At 38.6% G+C, this 21705-nt stretch overlaps 1 protein-coding gene and 1 long non-coding RNA gene across 4 annotated transcripts in view; one reads left to right on the forward strand and one right to left on the reverse strand.

Moving 5' to 3' along the window:
- The window catches only part of CSMD1 (CUB and Sushi multiple domains 1), a 2034404-nt gene that overhangs the window by 1226140 nt on the left and 786559 nt on the right, over window positions 1-21705 (reverse strand). The gene's annotated exons all lie outside the window — the stretch shown is intronic.
- LOC103880974 lies at window positions 99-13532 on the forward strand. 2 transcript variants are annotated; one of them, XR_004186004.1, is made up of 4 exons: window positions 99-136; window positions 7158-7263; window positions 10229-10292; window positions 13446-13532. It is a non-coding gene; the product is annotated as an uncharacterized LOC103880974 (long non-coding RNA). The 2 variants fall into 2 exon arrangements; XR_004186003.1 differs by lacking the exon at window positions 99-136 and adding an exon at window positions 5667-5751.

A 21705-nucleotide genomic window follows, 5' to 3' on the forward strand; every position in this document is an offset into this window, starting at 1 on the left:
GTGAAATCCTGTCTCCACTAAAAAATACAGAAACAAAGGCCGGGCGCGCTGGCTCCCGCCTGTAATCCCAGCACTTTGGGAGGCCGAGGCGGGCGGATCACGAGGTCAGGACATGGAGACCATCCTGACCAACATGGTAAAACCCTGTCTATACTAAAAAAATGCAAAAAATTAGCGGGCGGTGATGGCGGCCCCCGTAGTCCCAGCTATTCGGGAGGCTGAGGCAGGAGAATGGCGGGAACCCGGGAGGCGGAGCTTGCAGGGAGCCAAGATGGCGCCGCTCACTCCAGCCTGGGAGACAGAGCGAGACTCCATCTCAAAAAAAAAATTAAATAGATAGATAGATAGATAGATAAATGCCTGCTGTGTCAAGCCACCGTTTGCAGTCATTTGTTTTACAGAGTGGTCGTTCGTTCTATTGCTGCCATACCTTACTACAAACATAGTGGCTTAAGAGAACACAAGCTTACTTTTTTTTTTTTTTTTTGAGACTGAGTCTCGCTCTGTCGCCCAGGCTGGAGTGAGTGGCGCGATCTCGGCTCACTGCAAGCTCCGCCCCCCGGGTTCCCGCCATTCTCCTGCCTCAGCCTGCTAGTTCTGTAGGTCTGAAGTTCAATACGGGTGTCACTAGACAAAAATCAAGGCTTTTCAGGCTATGATCCCTTCTGAAGCCTCTTAGGGAAAATTCATCCAGTGCCAGTTCAGGCGCTTTTAGAATCCAGTTTCTTGCGTTTATGGGGCCCACATTCCCATTTTCTTGCTGGCTGTAAACTGTGGGCCATTCAGTCTTAGCCTCAAAAGGCTACCACATTCTTTGAGGTCATAGCCTTCTTTGCGAATCTTCCAGGACAGCAATGCTGGGTCCAGTCCTCATTGCATCTTTGTGACCCGTTCTTCTGCCTCTGTCTACTGCTTTTAAGAGTTCACATAGCTGGACTGGATCCACCAAGGTAATCAGGATAATCTCTCTCAAGACCCTTTATCATATCTGTAAACCCCTTTTGCCCATCAAGCAACCTATTCAGTGGCTCCAGTGATTAAGGACTGAACACACTGGGGGTGATATTTAGCCTGCACATGCCTTCATAGAAAACGTCCAGTGAAAGTTCTACCATCTTCATTAAATTCCCACATTTCTAAGATTTTGTTCATATTCAAATTTGTTTGTTCTTGGCTTCAGTTTTACTCATTTGAGCCTCATCTCCCCTTGCAATATTTATTCTATGCTTTCTATTTTTTGATGTGAAAATATTTCTTTTTCTGTTAAAGTTAACAATTATTCACTGAGAGGTTTCATTGTGTTCTATGGGAAATAAAACATAAAGATGAAGAAAATGCAAAGTATGTCCTCAAGCAGTTCCCAGCCAAACTAGAACAAGGTTATTGCCTGTTCTCCTGTGGTCAAAAAATGTGTATAAAAGCCCTAGCATTTTCCAGTAAGAACATTGTGAATTCTGAGTTATTCCCAAATAATTTCATACAACCAGACAGATTTTTAAATTGAGAAGTATTAGGAATTCAGTATTACGATGGTTAATATTATGCAACAACTTGACTTGGCCATAGGATATCCAGATATTTGGTCAGACTTTATTCTGGGTGTGTCTGCGGGGGTGTTTTTAGATGAGATGAACATTTCATTTGGTAGAACGAGTAAAGCAGATTTCCCTCTGTAATGTGGGTGAGCCTCGTTTAATCACTTGAAGGCCTCAGTAGAAGGAAAACTGACTCTTTCTCAAGTACGAGAGAGTTCTATTGCCTGATGGTCTTCCAACTAAAACACTGGTTCTATTTCTCTGGAGAGCCCTGGCTAATAAAAATCATCTTCCAGCTGGATATGGTGGCTCGTGCCTGTAATCCCAGCATGTTGGGAGGCCGAGGCAGGTGGATCACTTGAGGCCAGGAATTTGAGGCCAGCCTGGCCAACATGGTGAAATGCTGTCTCTACTAAAAATACAAAAATTAGCTGGGCATGGTGGTGCATGGTGGTGCATTCTTATAATCCCAGTTACTTGGGAGGTTGATATTGGAGGATTACTTGAACTCGGGAGCCAGAGGTTCTAGTGAGCCAAGATAATGCCACTAACTCCAGCCTGGGCAAGAGAGTAAGACTCTATCTCAAAGTAAAAAAAAAAACAGAAAAAAGAAAGCTTCATCCATTTTATCTATCCATTCATTAATTCTGTATACATTGTCTTCCATTCATTGGCTTGACTCTGGATATAAAGTAATGAATAAAACATGCTATCTTTCCTCAAGAGTCGGGGGACAGACTGCAGCAATGATGAAATATTTATGCTCAGGCTTTATTAAGGCACAAAGCAAGGGAACTCTGAGAGTCCGAGTTCAGGAAAGTTTTAAAGAAGGAAGTTCTTTGAGTTGAGTCTTAAATGATGATTAGCAGTCCAGAAGCACGATCAGGGGAGTCATTCCAAGCAGACAGTCCAAGGTAGCAAATACAAAGAGGTGCACAGCACCACATCCCATTAAGTTATCGTCAGCTCGTTATTACAGAAGCACAAAGAGTAAGCCCCAGAGAAGTGGCAGCAGGGGCTGGCAAGCCCGACAAGAGTACGTCATGGCGGACCTGTGTGCTAAGCCAGGAGTCTGAACTTTGCCCTACACAGTGATGGAAAGAGACTTTTCAGAGCTGTGTGATCAGACTGCCAATACAGATAAGCCATACCTGTGGTTACGTAAAATACGGATTTGGGGGATGAGAAAGAAATCACTTTCTTTCTGTCTAGAAATATGACACTTTCAGGAACGTGCACAAGGAATTTTTCAGCTGCTTTGATTTTAATGTAATGAGTCTTTAAGCATATGGCTCAACGGATAATGTTCCATTATCAACATAGCTTGCCTTTTCCAGATGGGACTGGTAAACCCCCAAGGAGTACATGGATACTAAGTGTATTTTAATATAATTGGTTTTCTTTGTAATCTATACTTTCTATGTGAACTTTGAAACACGATTCTAAGAGTTCATTGATTTTACTGGAATAACAGAGGTCACAGTACAAAAAGTTAAAATAGCATCTCAGGAGAGACAGAACAACAATATCACTTATTTTGCCTTCCTTTTAATTTAAACTGTTTTTACCTTCCTTCCACTCAGGTTTTTTTTGGATTTCCGTGTGTGTATATCTTTTTTAACATAGTTACTGTTGTTCACTTCCTCCTTTAATCCTTCGCAAATGAGCAAAGTTCACTTTTAATCCCCCATGTACAGTGAGCTCTTGTCCTCTGCAGTCCGGCAAAATCCCTCAGGTGGTAGAGCCAGCACCCAGCTCAGCCTGAGTTTCTGTTGTCCGTAAGGTTCTCGCATGTTTGCATGAGACTGTAGAACGTATCTAGCACAGCACTGGGGATGACCCTACTCTCAGAAACATTAAAAATTACAATGCCAAATATCTGCTTGAGGTTAGACTTAGCCTATAGCGTGAACATGCTAAATTCACACATCTTCTTTTGTGGTCATTGATATGTAGGCAGTGTATGGGATGCTTTTACTTTTTTCTTTTTTTTTTTTTTTTGAGATGGAGTCCGGCTCTGTCGCCCAGGCTGGAGTGCAGTGGTGAGATCTCCGCTCAATGCAAGCTCCGCCTCTGGGGTTCACGCCATTCTCCTGCCTCAGCCTCCTGAGTAGCTGGGACTACAGGTGCCCACCACCACGCCCGGCTAGTTTTTTGTATTTTTTTTTAGTAGAGACGGAATTTCACCGTGTTAGCCAGGATGGTCTCGATCTCCTAATCTTGTGATCTGCCCACCTTGGCCTCCCAAAGTGCTGGGGTTACAGGTGTGAGCCACCGTGCCTGGCCATGGGATGCTTCTTCATAGTTTGAGGTCTGTATCTGAACTTTACCTCTAAAGCACATAGATGCTTTAATAAAGATGAATAGTGTGGTGGAGTGAAAATAATGGATTTGGTGCTGGCATTAGTTGTCAATTCATCTAATTCTATTGCATCTCAGTTTCCTGAGAAACTCAAATTAAAAAGGCAAATAGGAATATGTTGTAAAATGTCAATTGTCATTTAAATATAAGTGATCATCAGTACTGAATCCTCTCTGCTACCAAAGGAGCTACTGGACAATAGACAAACCAATTTATCTTTGATTCCTGCTCAAAGCCTTGCATTTTGCTTTGCATAAATCAAGACTTCGAGTCAAGCTCAATGTATGAGGCTGGAGAGGCAACGCAGTCCAGATTTAATATTGTTAATCCAGTGCCATTTCTCAGGGAGCAAATGCTTTGATCCTTTTAAAATATTTTCAAAAATTCAAGACTCAAGTATGACATGCTGTTTGGATAGAAAATCAGATGACTTTTATAGGTTTCCACTAGAGAATATCAGCAACAAAACTCTTCCTTTACAAGGGCTTACCATGACAGTTTTAGGCCCTCAGTGGAAGACAAGTCATAAATTTTGTGGTAAAATATGGTTACAAGGAGTCTCAACCAATGTGGAATAAAAGAGCTGAATGAAATAAATAATGGTGACTATTAGAAGTTCAAGGGCCCTGGACTTGTTGAAAATTATGTTGAGGTGCCATAAAATCCTGAATGATTAGCTCTATCAACAAATCATCCTCTTTATAATTTTTCTGTAATAATTTATTTGAGATTATAACGCCTGAATGAGATCTGCTTCCTGTAACATTATAGTCTGAAATTGCAAAAGCTCCCTTTTAACTATCTGGACAAAATGAAATTTAATGTTATGTTATAAAATTCTGGCCAACATTTCAAAACAGTTCCTCTATTCAATACATTGATGATAATTACTTTTTCAGAGTATAATTTTTTTTGTTAATTATGCTTAGAGTGTCAGATATGGTTTGCTGTGTTTAGAGTCTGCTTAGAAAAGCATGATTTTAAAAAAATATACAACTTTAAAAAGCACAAAAAATGAAAATTTGAATTAAAATAAAAACCCCAAAACCTTCTACTCAACATTCTTATGGTTTAAGTGACAAAGCTGAATCTCAGAGATAATTACTTAGGTAAAAAACGAAAAATTCTTTAGAAATGTATATTAATAAAAATGCCTGCTATGCTATCCTTATATAATTATTAATCTTGGCTTGGCATGGTGACTCATGTCTGAAATCCCAGCCCTTTGGGAGGCTGAGGTGGGAGGATCACTTGAGGCCAAGCGTTCAAGACCAGCCTGGGCAATATAGCAAGACCCCACCTCTACAAAACATAACAATTTAAAAACTAGCCAGACCTGGTTGTGTGCACGTGTAGTCCCAACTACTCTGGTGGCTGAGGTGGGAGGATTTGTTAATGGAGACAGAAGCTTCAGTGAACTATTGTTATGCCACATGCCCCTGCACTCCAGCCTGAGTGACAAAGTGAGACCCTGTCTCAAAATAATATTGATAATAACACATCTTTAAGAAAGACTAAGCTGGTTTAAAGTATTTGCATTCATGTCTTTTCTAATCTCCATAACTAAATGTCAGAAAGTTGTTTTATTAATTGACTTTTTCTCCACAGTGCTTTTCCTATCTGGATATTCAGTGTGGAAGGTATCATGAGATACTGCAGAGACAGACAAATTCAAATACCATTCACTACTCTCCACCTAGATAACCGTGGGCCAATGTCTTACCTTTCAGAGAATAAGTGACTTTACATATCAATTATAGACACTTTTTCACAATTAAAAAGACTGTTGTAAGGATTAAGTACCATTGTGTATGCAGAGGAGGTGATCCAATACACAGCACAAAGGAAATACTGGTGAGTGTTCTTGTAATTAAAAAAATTCAGAACATGATATGCAACAACTGTAGAAGGAAATTGAAATATAAAATACAAATAAGCCTTTATTTACCCTTGACCAAACTTTTCATTTCTATAATTTTCTCAAGTTCTATACATATGTGAGAAACTGAAGAGCTAAGAAAAATAGTTTGAAAATCATGATTGAATACATGGACTCTTGACACTATGCAGGCAGGTTTATGTACCTAACCTTCTGCATGGCTGCTGTTCAGATTCTTGAGTGCACCTTATAGAAGGCTCTTAATTGTGTCTAATTAATGGTGATGACCATTATACATGGAAATTATGGGGGGTGGGGGGCGCTGCATTCATTTGCCATACTCAATAGCATTTATTCAAGCCAACCAGAAAAAGCCTGAGACACACACACAAAAAACAAATGAATCCTATTTGCATTTTGGTGACTGTACTCTGGATGAGAAGAAACAAGGACATTGGAATCTCCCAGTCCTGCTGTGGGTTGGCTCTTAATGCTTGCCTCTCAAATTAAATGTAAATTTTGTGTTTTTCTGTCATTTTTTTTTTTCTCTAGAGAAAACTTTTTTCAATCAGCCATTACTAGGACTGGTGGGATGACCAGCTGTCTTAGTATTATTACTCTTATAATGACATAAGAAAATGAGATGTGACTATTTGATGAATTATGTCTTATCTTAACAATATAGTTAAGATTTTATTCATGTTACTGATTATGCTTTAAAAAATGAAGCATCTGCCTATTTGCTTTTCAAGAGCTCAGTTACAATATGGCATTTTAGTGTCTTAATGTATCATTCTGCACACTTTTGTTTTCTTCTAGCAGTTCATTCTTAAGCTTTTTTTCACAAGAATGGAAGAATGCAGAGGTCGTGGAAATGTACAAAATGTTTTATTCTCTAAGTTTTCACTAAGTTTTAACTAGGTCTTCAATAACAATTTTGCACTTTTATACTAAAAAATTTATAACTCTATTTGTCAACACATCAGCCTCGACAAATTACTCCTGTATTCATTCAAAAAGGGTTGCTTTCCTGCAATCTCTTTGAATATCATGGTGGATATTGTAAATTTCCTCTCTAATAAAACCAACCCTGTAGCTACCCTCATAGAACTTTCAGTGAAAGAGGGAGAACAACACTAAACAAGTACTCAAATATTTACTTAATAACTAAGTGTTACGAAGGGAGAAAATGACAGTGATAAAACAGAATAAAACTGAAAATTCAAAGGTCAGAAAATACCTATGGAAAAGAGGGCATTGAAGCTGAAACTTGAAACATCAAATGCAGGTAGGCGAGGAATAGAGGGTGTTCTGGAGAAGGCGTATGGACTGTGTGGACACCTGGAGTGAGGACAGATGTTGGCCTTATCTCTTTTTGCAGTTGTGGGAGCAGAACGATGACCTCCACCAAAGATGTCTGCAATGTAATTCCCAGAACCTGCGACTATGTTTCCTTACCTGCTGAGAGGATTTGACAGGTGTGAGAGGTAAGGATTTTGAGCCAGCGAGATGACCTGCAATTATCTGGGTGGGTTCCTTGTTGTATTAAGAAATGTAACATTTCTTAAAAGCTGAGAACCTTTTGTGGCTCAGGTCAGAGGGAGACATCATTTAAAAATAATCAGAAAGATGCAACCTTGCTGGCTTTGAAGATGGAGAAAAGAGACCACAAGTTCAGGAATGTGGGTAGCCTGGAGACGGCTCCCCTGAATCCTGCAGAAAAGAACACAGGCCCCTCAACACCATGTGGTCAGCTCAGGGAGACCCATCGGCAGGTTAGAAGCTGACGTCAGCCTTCTAACCTGTGGAAATACAGGATGAGATCTTTGTGGTTTCTACGCCACTACATTTGTGGTAATATCTCACAGCAGCCAGAAAACAATGCTTTTCTTCTTTCTATAATGAAGAAAACATGTTTATTCTCAATGAGCAAAGGGAAGACTTTCTGTGAATCCAAGTACCTTCTGTTACGAAACAGCTGGGTGTGAATTTGGAAGTCTGTAGCTGGCAGACTTAGAATCAAAGAGCAGCTGAGGCTTCAAAATACATATGACTGGGGGTGGACACTACACACATTGGAACCTGGTTCCTCTCCTGGCCATCTTTAAGTAGGAACCACACACACACACATACATATACACACACGTGCACACATGTGCAGGTACATACACATATAGGCATATGCATATACATGTACATATATATAAGCTAATTTGAGAATGGATTAAAACTAAAACTTGGCCAGAGGTCACGGCTCATGCCTGTAATCCCAGCACTTTTGGAGGCTAAGATAGGTGGATCCCTTGAGTCAAGGAGTTTGAGACCAACCTGGGAAATACGGTGAAACCTCATCTCTACAAAAAATACAAATATTAGCCAGGTGTGGTGGTACAAGCCTGTGGTCCCAGCTACTCGGGATACTGAGGCATGAGAATCACTTGAGCCCAGTGGGCAGTAGTTGCAGTGAGCTGAGAATGCACCACTGCACTCCAGCCTGGGCAACAGAACAAGACTCTGTTCTCAAAACACAAAACAAAACCTAAAACTTGAAGGATCTGTCAGCTTCCAGCTCCTGAAATTCGTTGACTGTGCCCACGTGGTGCTGTGTGCCTGAGATGGAATTTCAAAGTGGTTTTTGACACCACAACGTCTTCTTGTTTTTAATGCCCATTTATGCAATGCTAGGAGAAAAATCTCAGCTTAGAAGTTTTTGGTTTTCTTTCTCAGAATCAGAATAGTTAAAAAAAAATTTCCTATTTCCACTTCTAAGTGAGCAAACTGACAACATCATTTGATTATCTGTTCTACAAATTAGGAAAGATAGAAATCTAACTCATAAGGTGATTCCAAAACCACTTGTTCTTCATGAACACCTGAGATTTTGTCAGCACTTTTTAGATTGTGAATGAACCAGATTCAATGTCTGTAATATATTACCTCACCTTTTAAAGTGTAGAAGAAATTATGACACCTTTTCTATTCTATACTGAGACGAAGATTCAATCTGACAAAAATATTGCATAAATGTGTGTAAGGGGATAGTAGACAACAACAAACCCAAATTATTTTATCAAAATTATTTTTAGTGTTATTTTGAGACACAGTTTCACTCTGTCACCCAGGCTGGAGTGCAGTGGCCAGATCATAGCTCACTGTAGCCTCAACCTCCCAGGCTCAATCAATCCTCCTGCCTTAGCCTCCTGAGTAACTGAGATCACAGGCACAGGTCAGCACACACAGCTAACTTTTATTTAATTTTTTTATAGAGACAAGTTATCACTATATTCTCCAGGCTGGTCCTGAACTCCTGTCCTTGAAGATCCTCCCATCTCGGCTTCCTAAAGTGCTGAGATGATAAATGGGAGCCACTGAATCTGGCCTATAAAAACTGTTTTCTTATTATAATAAGAATAATTTTGATCACTGTTCTAGCTGTTAGACTGGGCTGCTTTTCCAAAAAGCACACTAGAGGAGCGGCTCCAGTCCATCAGTGACAGATTGGATTAAGAAAATGTGGCACATATACACCATGGAATACTACACAGCCATAAAAAAGGATGAGTTTGTGTCCTTTGTAGGGACATGGATGCAGCTGGAATCCATCATTCTTAGCAAACTATCACAAGAACAGAAAACCAAACACCGCATGTTCTCACTCATAGGTGGGAACTGAACAATGAGATCACTTGGACTCGGGAAGGGGAACATCACACACCGGGGCCTATCATGGGGAGGGGGGAGGGGGGAGGGATTGCATTGGGAGTTATACCTGATGTAAATGACGAGTTGATGGGTGCAGCACACCAACAAGGCACAAGTATACATATGTAACAAACCTGCACGTTATGCACATGTACCCTACAACTTACAGTATAATAATAATAAATAAATTAAAAAAAAAAAAAAAAAAGAATAATTTACCTCCAATTTTCTTTGTCATGTATTCAAGCAAGAGTAATTTACTTCTATTTTTTTCATAACAATGCCACAGAGTTTACTGTAAACATCAAATGCTTTAAAAAAAAACATGATTTGACATAAACACATTTATCTCAACTCTCTTGAATGAAATTGTTCCTAAAGAGAATACTGGGTGAAGAAATATCTGATTTAAATAATAGCATTGCACATTTCTATTTGGTAGAACTCTATTTCAAATATCATTTATGTCATATTTTTGCTGCTCATATAATTTTTACAATACTTCCTTGAAAAGGATTATTTATGGTTATTTACTTAGATATTCTAAAATAAGTATTTAATGATTGAGATAAATGTCACTAGGCAAAAACTGTAAACAATTATTTTAGTCCTGGCATGTGCCTCATATCTTTTTAATATCACCAAACTGATATTTATTGTGTTTCTGATGTGCCCATTTATATACTTATGAAAGCAATTTAGTTACCCAAAGAACCCACTGGAGGTAACTATCTTTATCCCATTTTACAGATGATGAAGCTGACATTGAAAGCTGAAGGAACTCACTGAAGTGACACAGCAAATAAATGATGGGGTAAGATGAAGCCCTGAGTGATTTCTACCCAGGAGCCACACAGGGTGAGAAAGCCTTTCATTGTAATGGCTGCTGTGGCTCATTTGGGAGATTTTTACAAAGTTTCTTCTTACCAAATAATAGAGGTTTAGTTCAGCTCACTTCCTGGGCCACTGTGAGATGAACGGCTATTTTGGCCTTGGAAGAAATAAATGCCTGTGTTAGATATTTCTGGGGGTAAAAATGGAAAATTCTCCACCACTGAGTACAAATAAACATCAAGGAACAGAAAATGAACTTCCTATTACCCACTCCCCAGAAAATCAGTGGAGTCCTCCTGCAGCCACGTTTTTTCTGACTCCCGAGTTGCTTCCTATCTTCCTTTTCACACATCTCCATTCTCTCTACTTTGGGAATTTTCTCTCTCCTTCTTCACAAATGACATAGTCCCTCCCTACCCATGCCATAAATCTTGCCCGGATCCATGCTTCCCAATTCAGAGGACAGAAAGGTGAGTAAATAGCAGAAACAATGCAGGGATAAAGAGAGGGAGGGTATTTTACGTTTTCCCTGGTTATTATTCATAATATGTGGAAATACATGCTGAAAAACGTAGATTTCTTTATTATACTTTAAGTTCTAGGGTACATGTGCACAACGTGCAGGTTTGTTACATATGTATACATGTGCCATGTTGGTGTGCTGCACCCATTAACTCATCATTTACATTAGGTATTTCTCCTAATGCTATCCCTTCCCCTTCCCCTGACCCCATGACAGGCCCTGGTGTGTGATGTTTCCCACCCTCTGTCCAAGAGTTTTCATTGTTCAATTCCCACCTATGAGTGAGAACATGCAGTGTTTGGTTTTCTGTCCTTGTGATAGTTTGCTGAGAATGATGGTTTCCAGCTTCATCCACGTCCATACAAAGGACATGAATTCATCCTTTATTATGACTGCATAGTATTCCATGGTGTATATGTGCCACATTTTCTTAATCCAGTCTATCATTAATGGACATTTGGGTTGGTTCTAAGCCTTTTCTATTGTGAACAGGGCTGCAACAAACATACGTGTGCATGTGTCTTTATAGCAACATGATTTACAATCCTTTGGGTATACACCCAGTAATGGGATGGCTGGATCAAATGGTACTTCTAGAGGATTTCAAAATATTTCCAATGAAACCAAATCATTTCTTTAAATGGCAGTTGATTATGTATAGATTGTTCTAATATTTATGAGTTTTGAGTGATTATTTTATGGGATTCTAGAAGCACATTATTTGATTACAATATTCTTTTTCCATAGTTCAGAAACTAAATATTTAATAATTTAGAGTTGGGCAAATTGCCTCCTCTTTGAAAAGATAAAATGCATATTTCATATAGATGTGGACAAAATCATAAACCTATAAAAATGTTTTAGTAGATAAAATCATATATGCCTCTTTAAATGTGTATACCTATTTTTCTCTTTATTTACATTTGCAAGAGGTATATTATGAATGCCAGAAGATTAAAGAGTTTTCTCATTTTCTAAATAATCTTAAAAATAGGACAGCTGGTAAAAATAGCATAATTTATACGTATAGTAGTAAGTATAAGATTACAAATTGAGGTAGATAGGAAACGAAGGTGAAAAGTTGTATGACATGCAAAGATAACTAGCATTCCCATTATTTCAAGTGACAGAATGAAACTGCATAATTATGGTTGGTCTAAACCATGTTAACATTAACTTTTAGTGACTAGGACTGGCAATTATCTGACAAGCCAACAAATCAGCTTAATAGTTTAGATGAATTTCACACACTCATGGAAGATTTTAAGAAGTAAATCATATTTTCTCTTCAACCAACTATTTTACAGTCATTTAAGAAACTGAACCATATCTAAAATTTAAAACAGCTGATTAAATTTCTTATTGATTAAAAATTGTTTATCCCTGGCCGGGCGCGGTGGCTCAAGCCTGTAATCCCAGCACTTTGGGAGGCCGAGACGGGCGGATCACGAGGTCAGGAGATCGAGACCATCCTGGCTAACACGGTGAAACTCCGTCTCTACTAAAAATACAAAAAAAACTAGCCGGGCGAGGTGGCGGGCGCCTGTAGTCCCAGCTACTCGGGAGGCTGAGGCAGGAGAATGGCGTGAACCCGGGGGGCGGAGCTTGCAGTGAGCTGAGATCCGGCCACTGCACTCCAGCCTGGGCGACAGAGCGAGACTCCGTCTCAAAAAAAAAAAAAAACAAAAAAAAACAAAAATTGTTTATCCCTTAATATTTCTTATTATAATTAACATTTAGTTTAAGAAATATTAGAATTGTTAAGAAATATAGAATTGTTTGTCCTGATATTGCATTAAATAAATAGTAAAAACGTATCTGAACAAAACTGAATTACCCTCCTAGATTTACGTATTCTCCTACTGTTGGACTTTTAGGTTTTAAACTTTTCTCTGCTTAACTATTTCATGCTATAATGAATATTATCTAAAGACAGAATAACAATAACTGAAATGTTAGTTTCAGTCTAAGAAATATTAGGTTTAATATTCAGTTCAATAAGATTGGCAACATTTTCATTATGAAGAGGGGGCTGTTCACGTATTGCTACATAAATTAGTGTGCATTCACATGTACATTTCAAAAGAAACATTTTTATAATGAGTATATTAATAGCAAAATACCAAGAGATACTATAACATTTCAAAATCTATTAGGATAGCAAACCATTAGAACTCGTAATAGGAAAAGCTAAAATAGTTATGTTGAAACAGATGCAACCCCAGCCCTGGTGATGTCAGGGATCATTTGTTCCGTATTTGTGGAGCCATCAGTCCTCATGGAGCAACCAACATAAATATGTTCATATTAAATCGTCTATTTTTTTGTACTCCTAAGAATTTGTCTTTAGATAATATTCATTATGGCATGAAATAGTTAAGCAGAGACAAGTTTAAAACCTGGAAGTCCAACAGTAGGAGAATACGTAAATATATGAGGGTAATTCAGTTTTGTTCAGAAACGTGTTTACTATTTATTTAATGCAATATCAGGACAAACAATTCTATGCACATGATGATTTTCTTAATAAAATATATCCAAACACCTAAGGTATTAGAAATGCAAATACACTCAGCTATGGAACACAGATATTTCTTCTTGCTTTGAAAGGTAACTGCTCCTGTTATAATTGCTCTTTCCATCAAATACACAGAGGACAAGAAAGAAGAGAAATTAGAAAAAAAGATTGGAGAAGAAATAAAAGCAAATCAGGTCTTATTTGAATCCTTCCTGGAGTAAGAGGGAAGCATTTCCCCAAGGAATTGAGTTACTGGCCTATTATAATTACCTTGTTATGAAAACTCTATTATGTTTTTTTTCAAATTTTCTTTGGCTATAAAAAATTGATAATTGATGTTTCTATTCATTTGCCTTCTGCAATTTATTAATCTGGGATAGACCATAAGAGCTGATTATATTTTTAAACTTCAATATCAGATTGACTTGACTCATTCTATTTTCTTTTTCCTACTGAAAATAATGTTAAGAAAATGAATATAGAGTCATAAAACTAAGGCTGTGATATGCAGTAGAATGACATAAAACCAATTATGCAGAAGATCATGATGAGTCAAGAAATGACTAAAAATATACCAGAATTAAGGCAATAAAAAGCATGGAATATGGAGAAAATATTGTCGTGGAAATTTTGTATTACAGAAATCAGAAGAAGAACATCTAGAAAAATCATCCTGTTTTACAGTTGTTTACTTTAATATCTGGTTGGAAAACTGAGGTAGCAGTAAGTATCCATTCAAAATACCAAGGAGTGTGAGATTTTCTTAAATTTCTTTTTGTATATGCCCTGTAGATATAACAGATAAAAACTTGACCTTTTCTAGTATGCAATTTGGAGCTGAAAAATCCACCAGTGAAAGCTCCTTCGTGCTTATGCTGTGAACCATAATGAATCCTATCGCATTCTCTCCTGTCTCTGACTTCTCGCTTCTTGAAGTTTTCTTTTTCCGTCCTGTCTTCACCCTTGCTCCCTGATGATTTACAGTGTGTTAACGCATCTTCATGATTTCTGTCTAAAACAAAAATCTGCCCAAGAGCCCAAGGTTCTTTCCAGATACATGTAGCTTTATGGCTCACCTTTTCAACACTTTTAAAAAGATACTTGCCCCAATTTCTAAACTAAAAGGAGGCAGCCAACTGGGCTCTATCCTTCATTTCATGGCTTGCCCTTCACTGGTTCCCATTTATGAGACGTCTTCCCTCAAACTCGCAGGAACAGAAAGAATCACAAAGGACACATCAATTCCCATCCTTCTGATTCCGAAGACTCTCCAGGGCGCCTTTGGAATTGTATGAAGTGTGAACTCCTCATCAAGCCAAGTGAGGATGTTGTCTCATGTGCTAGTTCCCAAAGTTTTCTCTTACCACTCACTCCCATGGCTCCTCCTCTCTGGGCATCAGGAGCCACGTGAGATTCCTTGCTGCCATGCGGCCTGTGCTGGCATTTGTCCACCTGCCTTTCCTTCTCCCAGTCCCCACGATACAGCAAAGGCGAGCCCCCGAATTGGGGATTAGCCTGGGAGAATTGTTGGCCTCACTCACCCAGGAAAGAATTTAAGGGCAAGCCGGTGGTGTCACACAGCAACTTTTATTGACTGAAGCAGCAGTGCCTAGCAGCAGCAGAGGTCCTGCTCCTAGCACAGCAGGGCTACGCCACAGGCCGTGTGCCCAGAGTGGCAGCTCAGAGGCTGTTCTACACTCATATTTATACCCACTTTCAATTACGTGCAAAATAAGGAGGGGTTAATGCAGAAATTTCTAGGATGAGGGTGGCAACTTCTGTGTGGACAGGTGGTCTCCATGGAAAGGAGTGACCACGGCTGGGTGTTGCTATGGCAACGATAAACTGGTATGGCACACTGGAGGGGATATCTTATGGAAAGCTGCTTCTGCCCCAGACTTGTTTTAGCTAGTTCTCAATTTGGTCCAGTGTCTGAGCCCCGCTTCCTGAGTCAAGTCCCACCTGCTACCTCACCAGCCCTGCACCAGGAGGGCTCCTGATCCTTTTCCTCCTTCCTGGGCAAAGCGCTTCTCCTGCCACTGTGTGTCACATCCGATGCTGCCTCAGCCCATCTGTGGGAGCCCCTTCACTCCCTCCCCAAGCCAGCATGCTGGGCATGGCTTTCTCATAGGAGGGGCAGAGGACTGCTCTTTGTTTGTTTCTTCGATACTTTTATTTTCATCCTCTACTGTTAGATTCCCTGTCAAGTCTGGGATTGTGCTGAGAAAAAAAACTTGTGTGATATCAACTTGTAGACATTCAAACCCAACTTGTTTTTCTTCTTAGGATTTTATAGTGGAAACTGGTGGGTTATATACCTCTCAGTCATTTTAAACAAAAAGCATGAAGTTTCTAACTTTGAACTGTAAACAGACAATAATTCAGGAAATTTTTCTTCTGTTATATCTTAGTGTGAAAATCGGTTCATCTTTGAATTTTAGGAAAGCACAAATAGGGAACACAGTATCTGACCAATTTTCTAAAATGCTGAGAGCAAAATAAATCAATAGCTAATTAAATATCTCATTAATTATATGAGTAGCTCAGAAAAACAAAAACAAAAGCACTTATCTGAAGAAAGGCAATTTTCCACTTCGTTTTGCTCAATTGTAAAGTTAAACGGTGAAAATCACAAAATCTTCAACATATTGAAATATTAAAGATCTTTTGAATTCAGTGAGTAAATACGAGCATATCTACAAGGTCTCAAGACTATCATTCTTGGAAACGCACATGGATCTCAGGAAAGAAATGTTTTGCAGCAGTGTTGTCTTCTTGGTCCCTCAGACCATATTTTCTACAAGAAATGGTTGACTTAAGGAAAAACTAGATTGTCTTGAGTTCTGCTTTAAACTTCCCTAAATGAAAAAATCTCTTCAGGCAATTACTATTAACAGAAAGAGCCACACTGAAGTAAAAGTTTCAAAAATATTTTAAAATACGAACACATTTCCTTCCTTAATAAATTCATGTTCAAATAGCATTGTTCATTACATTTGGGGAATTTTCTTGCTATGATAGATTCCTGAATTGTGTGTGTTCTATTCATTAAATGATTTATCCAGGAAAAACATCCTTGTACATGTATTTCAGGAAAAGTCATTTGCCTATTTTTTAGCTGGCATAAATTAAGCACCTCAGATAGGGGAAAAAAAAAAAAACTGAAAGAAATCCAAAAGATCGATACCTTTCTGTGGTTCTTTTCTTTAATCCGCTATCATTATATCCAACTGTTAAATTTATTTAATTCTCTTTCATTCCCTGTTTTTCTTTGAAGTAATGCAATTCATTTAAAATTATTTTACCTAAATCAGCATCACTGAATTTTGTCTACAAACATATAGCAGTTTGTGCAGGACACATGAGAAGGATTTCGCTACTTTTGAAAATTTCACTGTGTGTTTGGATGTATTTATTTTCAGTTTTATCTTTTGTATACTTTTGAGCATTCCAAGGAATGTTTACTCAAATTAGATAGAAAGAAGTTTTGCTGAAATGTCAAAAGTGATCTACAAGTCACCGCATAAGAACAGTAAATATCCCATCATACTAAACATCTCTCAATATGGTCGTATCCTTAGCTAAAAGGTAGGCTTTAGGCAAGTTGAACATGAAGCAACCTGACTTTGTAAGAGGGGAACTGACAAAGAGCCCTGCAAATGTTTACCTCCCTCACAAACTCTTTTCTTCAAACTGTTCTTACGTACTTCTGGACTTTAGATAATTTTTCAGTAGGAGTCTCTGAGGGTGAGAAGACACTAACTTGCTTTAATAACCAAACATCTTATCTACAGAAGACATTCTTCTAACATCATCAATGTACTGTTAGGAAGAAAGAGGAATAAAGTCAACTGTATTCCTATCTTAGAGAGATTTTTAGCAGTATGTCTTCTGTTATAAAATAGCAGTTGAAACTTGCATTTGTGGAGCTGTAATGCAATAACAGGACTTTAAGAATTCCTTTTCAATTATAAGAAAGAATATGCCTTGTCAAGGGAACATAAAAGTCATGATTTCAAAGACTATGTAGAAGGAGTATCCTTTATTGTGATAAAAAAGACTCTGTTACTTCCATATATATATATATATTTCTTTTTCTCTCAATTTTTCTTTAACTTGTTTTCCTTTGCTAATTTTGCATCCTTTAACTGATTGACTCAGATAAATACTATTCTAGAAACTTAGTCAAAGCTAGAAGCCTACCATCCGAATACATATCTACAGGTAACTTGTAGAAAATCCCACCAATTAAAAGGCTTTCCACATACAGAATCTCACTAAGATGAACACTATACTTTTCATGTTTTGACATTAGTGTCCCTGGTAGTCCAGAAAATGAAAAATGTACTTAGTATTTGTCCTTTTAAACTGGCAGATGGAAGCAATCCTAGAGCTTATTTAGATTAGAGATTGTAAAATTTTGAAATTTGCAGCCTTTTTTTTCTAAAATAAACAATAATTAATCAAGGCCTGGCATTGTCAGTAGGTGGTAGTTATCTAAACACTGATCCTGTCTACTGCTGCCACCATTTTATCAATGAAGTACAGTTTTAAAAAATCTAAGAACAGAAATAGTTACATGTAACAACATACATGAATACAAAATGTTGTGAAAAATTTACGACAACCGCCTGATTTTTTTTTTCTTTCACAAGCTATTGAACAACCTCATTGCAGTCACCAACCAGTTCATGGACTGGCATTTGGGAAACACCCTTCCAGTCCAGCATTCCATCTTACAGGAAGAGGAGGACAACAGTTTAGTGACTGAGCTGGAAAGAAGACATTTCTTCTCATTCCCAACTAGCTTTCTTTCCCTCATACCCACTGAAGACGTAAGACCTAGTGTTGACTTCCAAGTCATGTTGCCTCTCAGTCTTTGTTTTCTTATTCTTAAAAGTTGAGTTACTAATTTAAGACCCAATTTAAGGTCACTTTGAGCTCTTTAATGTCAAGATGGAAGAATATAGATGCTTCACCCAGTCGAGCATGCTTAGACTCAAAAACAACATCTGGAAAATTTCTCACTAGGATATAAACCAAATGAGGAGAGACAGAGTTGAGAATGTGAATCATATTTCACTAATGGGTACTTGTTGTCTGTGAACCAGCTGGGTGGCTCCATTCTGTCAGCAATTGAAGTGGGGTCTCGTCAGGTCTAATGAGAAGCTCTGCTCACACCACACCTCTCTGCTCCAGACATGCAATTCAAAGAGTTTCTCAAGGGACATGTGCAATAAAGGGCATTTCTTAGAAATGTACATGCTTCAATCCATCCCAATCACGGCTGGTAGCGCCTATGGTAATAGCTAATATATGACAACAGGAACAGTTGCCCAGATACTGCCCAGTTACTAGAACGAAAAAAAACTTGCTAAATAAAACGTGGTGATGCATTAATGTAGAAATGACATACACACAGTGTCTAGAAATAAAACACTTTTGCTCTCCCACTTGCAATGTGAAAGAAAAATCAAATGTCAGCTTTCTGTTTTTAATGAATTTTAAAATGCAGAGTAGGGTGATGGTTGCTCAGCAACTGAGATGAAGGCAGCTATGAGCCCTGCCTGGTGGGAAGCCCTGGGCTCCTCTGTGAGCTCCTGAAAGGGAGGGGTTGGGGTAGAACATGGCCAAGATGGAGTTCCCTGCCAGTTGTGGGGAGGGTGGAATGCAAACTAACTTTGACTGAGAAAGATAAGCAAAGAGACAGTTCTTGTGCCCCAGTGTTTAGGCTGAGAATCAGATGAGGTAATGGTGAAGTCCTACAGATACTAATGAATGAATGGAGGAATGAGTCCTTAATTAGTCACTAGCACACAACTATGTAACCACAGTGCATTTAACACATGGTGTCTTGCAAGGCACACAAACAGAAAAGGGCAAAGTTCCGATGATGTAACAATGGAAAAAAGGAAAATGCAAAATGATCAATAAATATCTGACCTACTAAATTATCAGCATCTTAGTCCCTCAATTTCATTCCAGTTTTTTTTTTTTTTTTGCCTTATTTCTTGAATGTTTACTCTTTATTTTAATTTAGCACATCTTTACATAGGATAGGCCTCAAAAGATGGAAATTAAATGAACGAACTAAAACGGAAATAAGCCTTGAAATGTTTGAGAATTTTAGAAGAAAGCTTTACCTTATTAAAATTATCATGATTATTAGTAGTATTAGTTTTATTATTTGAGAAAAGGTCTTGCTCTGTCACCAAGGCTGGAATGCAGTGGCATGACCTCGGCTCACTGCAACCTCTGCCTCCTGGATTTAACTGATTCAAATGCCTCAGGCTTCCAAGGAGCTGAGAGACTGCAGGCATGCACCACCACACTTGGCTAATGTTTGTATTTTCTGTAGTGAAAGGGTCTCCCTATGTTGCCCAGGTTGGTCTTGAACCCCAGCAGTCCATCTGCCTTGGCCTCCCAAAGTGCTGGAATTACAGGCATGAGCCACTGTGCCTGGCCTACCTTATTAGAATTTTGAACAGAAACACTGAGTATGTATGTAGATGCATGTGTATGTGTGTGTGTGTTATGTGCACGTGTGTGTATGGGTATGAGTGTGCTTGGTGTGTGTGTAGCTAACCTGGATATATGCAAGAGTTCATCACAGAGAACTACATATTACTGTATTTGACATGTTTCCTCTAAATGCTGTGATATACATTTCCAATGTAGTATAACTTTAAGAGAAGCTCAAAAATACGAATTTTAATGAAAAAAATTATGACCACCAGGTTTAGAAAGCGTTTTTTTTTAAATTTTTTTTTTTTTAAGTTTTACAACTTGTTTTTGTTTTCGGCTCACTTTTAATGAACACAAACGAAGCTCACTTCACGTGAGACACAGGCACAGGCCTACTCTGTCAGGATTACTGAGAAAGTCAAGTTCAATTCTGCCTCCGTTTTAATGATTTCTTCCAAGCTGGCTGAGAGAAACCCATGGAGCCAATGAAATACAAACAATGCTTCTATTCCGGACAAGTGAATAGATCTCAGTTCTCAGGGTGCCAACCTAGGGAGAGGGGACGCATCCCAAACAGGGGCTGATAGGGACCCTGTGTCCACGGCATAAAGGCTTAACCAGCTGCAACCTCTAGGTGGAAACCCTTAATCGGAGACGTGCTTTTCTCCTGTCACAGCCAAACGCTGTACTTTTCATAATATTCATCTCCTCCCGCCCCACCACCCAATAGTTACATTTGGCTTTTAGATGTCCACAGATGGCACTTTTTTTCTTGGAAAATGTTAGATAAAACATGAATAACAGATTCAGGCAAAGATACCATGTCTGAATCATTAGTAACACAAAAGACTCAATGCTTCCTGAATATTTTATCCTGAGAAAAGAATTTGGGGGCTGGGCTGTCTCAATACATAGAGAGTTTTTTTCTTCCAGAGACTAGGATCCTTTATAATATTCTGATAATTATAGATCAGGTATTATTTTCCCAAAAATTTATACATGTAATATGCAAAAACATGTTTACTATGCACATAAATGTGGATAATACTGGAATTGAAAACAATTTTAAAAGGAGGCTTTCTAAAAAAACAGACTGTAATATGCAGCTTCCTGAAAACTCAAATGTACATGTGAATCTTCATGAGTAATGCTTCCCGTCACTCTTTAAAACATTGTTTTCTTGGTGGAATATCTATTCTCTCCTTTTTTTTTTTTTTTTTTTTTTTTTTAGTACTAACGTTTCAAAGAAGACGGTTTATGGAAAAGGTAGGGTTTATGTGATTCATTCTATGATATTAAGAATAAAATACAAACAAAAAAATTAAAGAAGAACAAAGAGAAGGTGGATTCACGTAGGACTGAACGTGCCAGTTTCTTTTGTTGGCATTTTTATCCAGACTTAAACTCAGAGAGTGCTGCCCATTTCAGCCACAAATAGCCAGTCCTCTAACTTCCTGACAGCTGCACACCCACGCCATCCTATGGGAAGAAAGGGAGGTCACCATGCTATTTCTTGGCATGCAGTCCTCTTCTCAATCTGGCCACCACCTGCCTTTTTTATGTAATCCCATTTTTTCACGGGACATGACCAGCCGATGACACTTGTGGCTTTGTCAACATTGCGACCGCCTTCCTCCTTCCCTATCCCTGTGTAGGCTCTTTTTTCTGCCTGGAATCCTTTCACTCTGCTAGACCTGACCTTCTCCTCGTCGCTGCCTAGCCAATTCTACCTTTCACCTCAACAGCTGCAGGGACCCTTTCAGCTCCCTTGATCTCATCACTTTTAACATGATGCACACAGCATCAGAAGAGTGTGCACTATTCTGTGCATGGCCAAATTAGTACTTATTTGAAGTTCCTAAGTAACTAATAAAGCCAGTTAAATTA

Source organism: Papio anubis, chromosome 8 (assembly GCF_008728515.1).
Source record: "Papio anubis isolate 15944 chromosome 8, Panubis1.0, whole genome shotgun sequence".
NCBI classification, from domain to species: domain Eukaryota; kingdom Metazoa; phylum Chordata; class Mammalia; order Primates; family Cercopithecidae; genus Papio; species Papio anubis.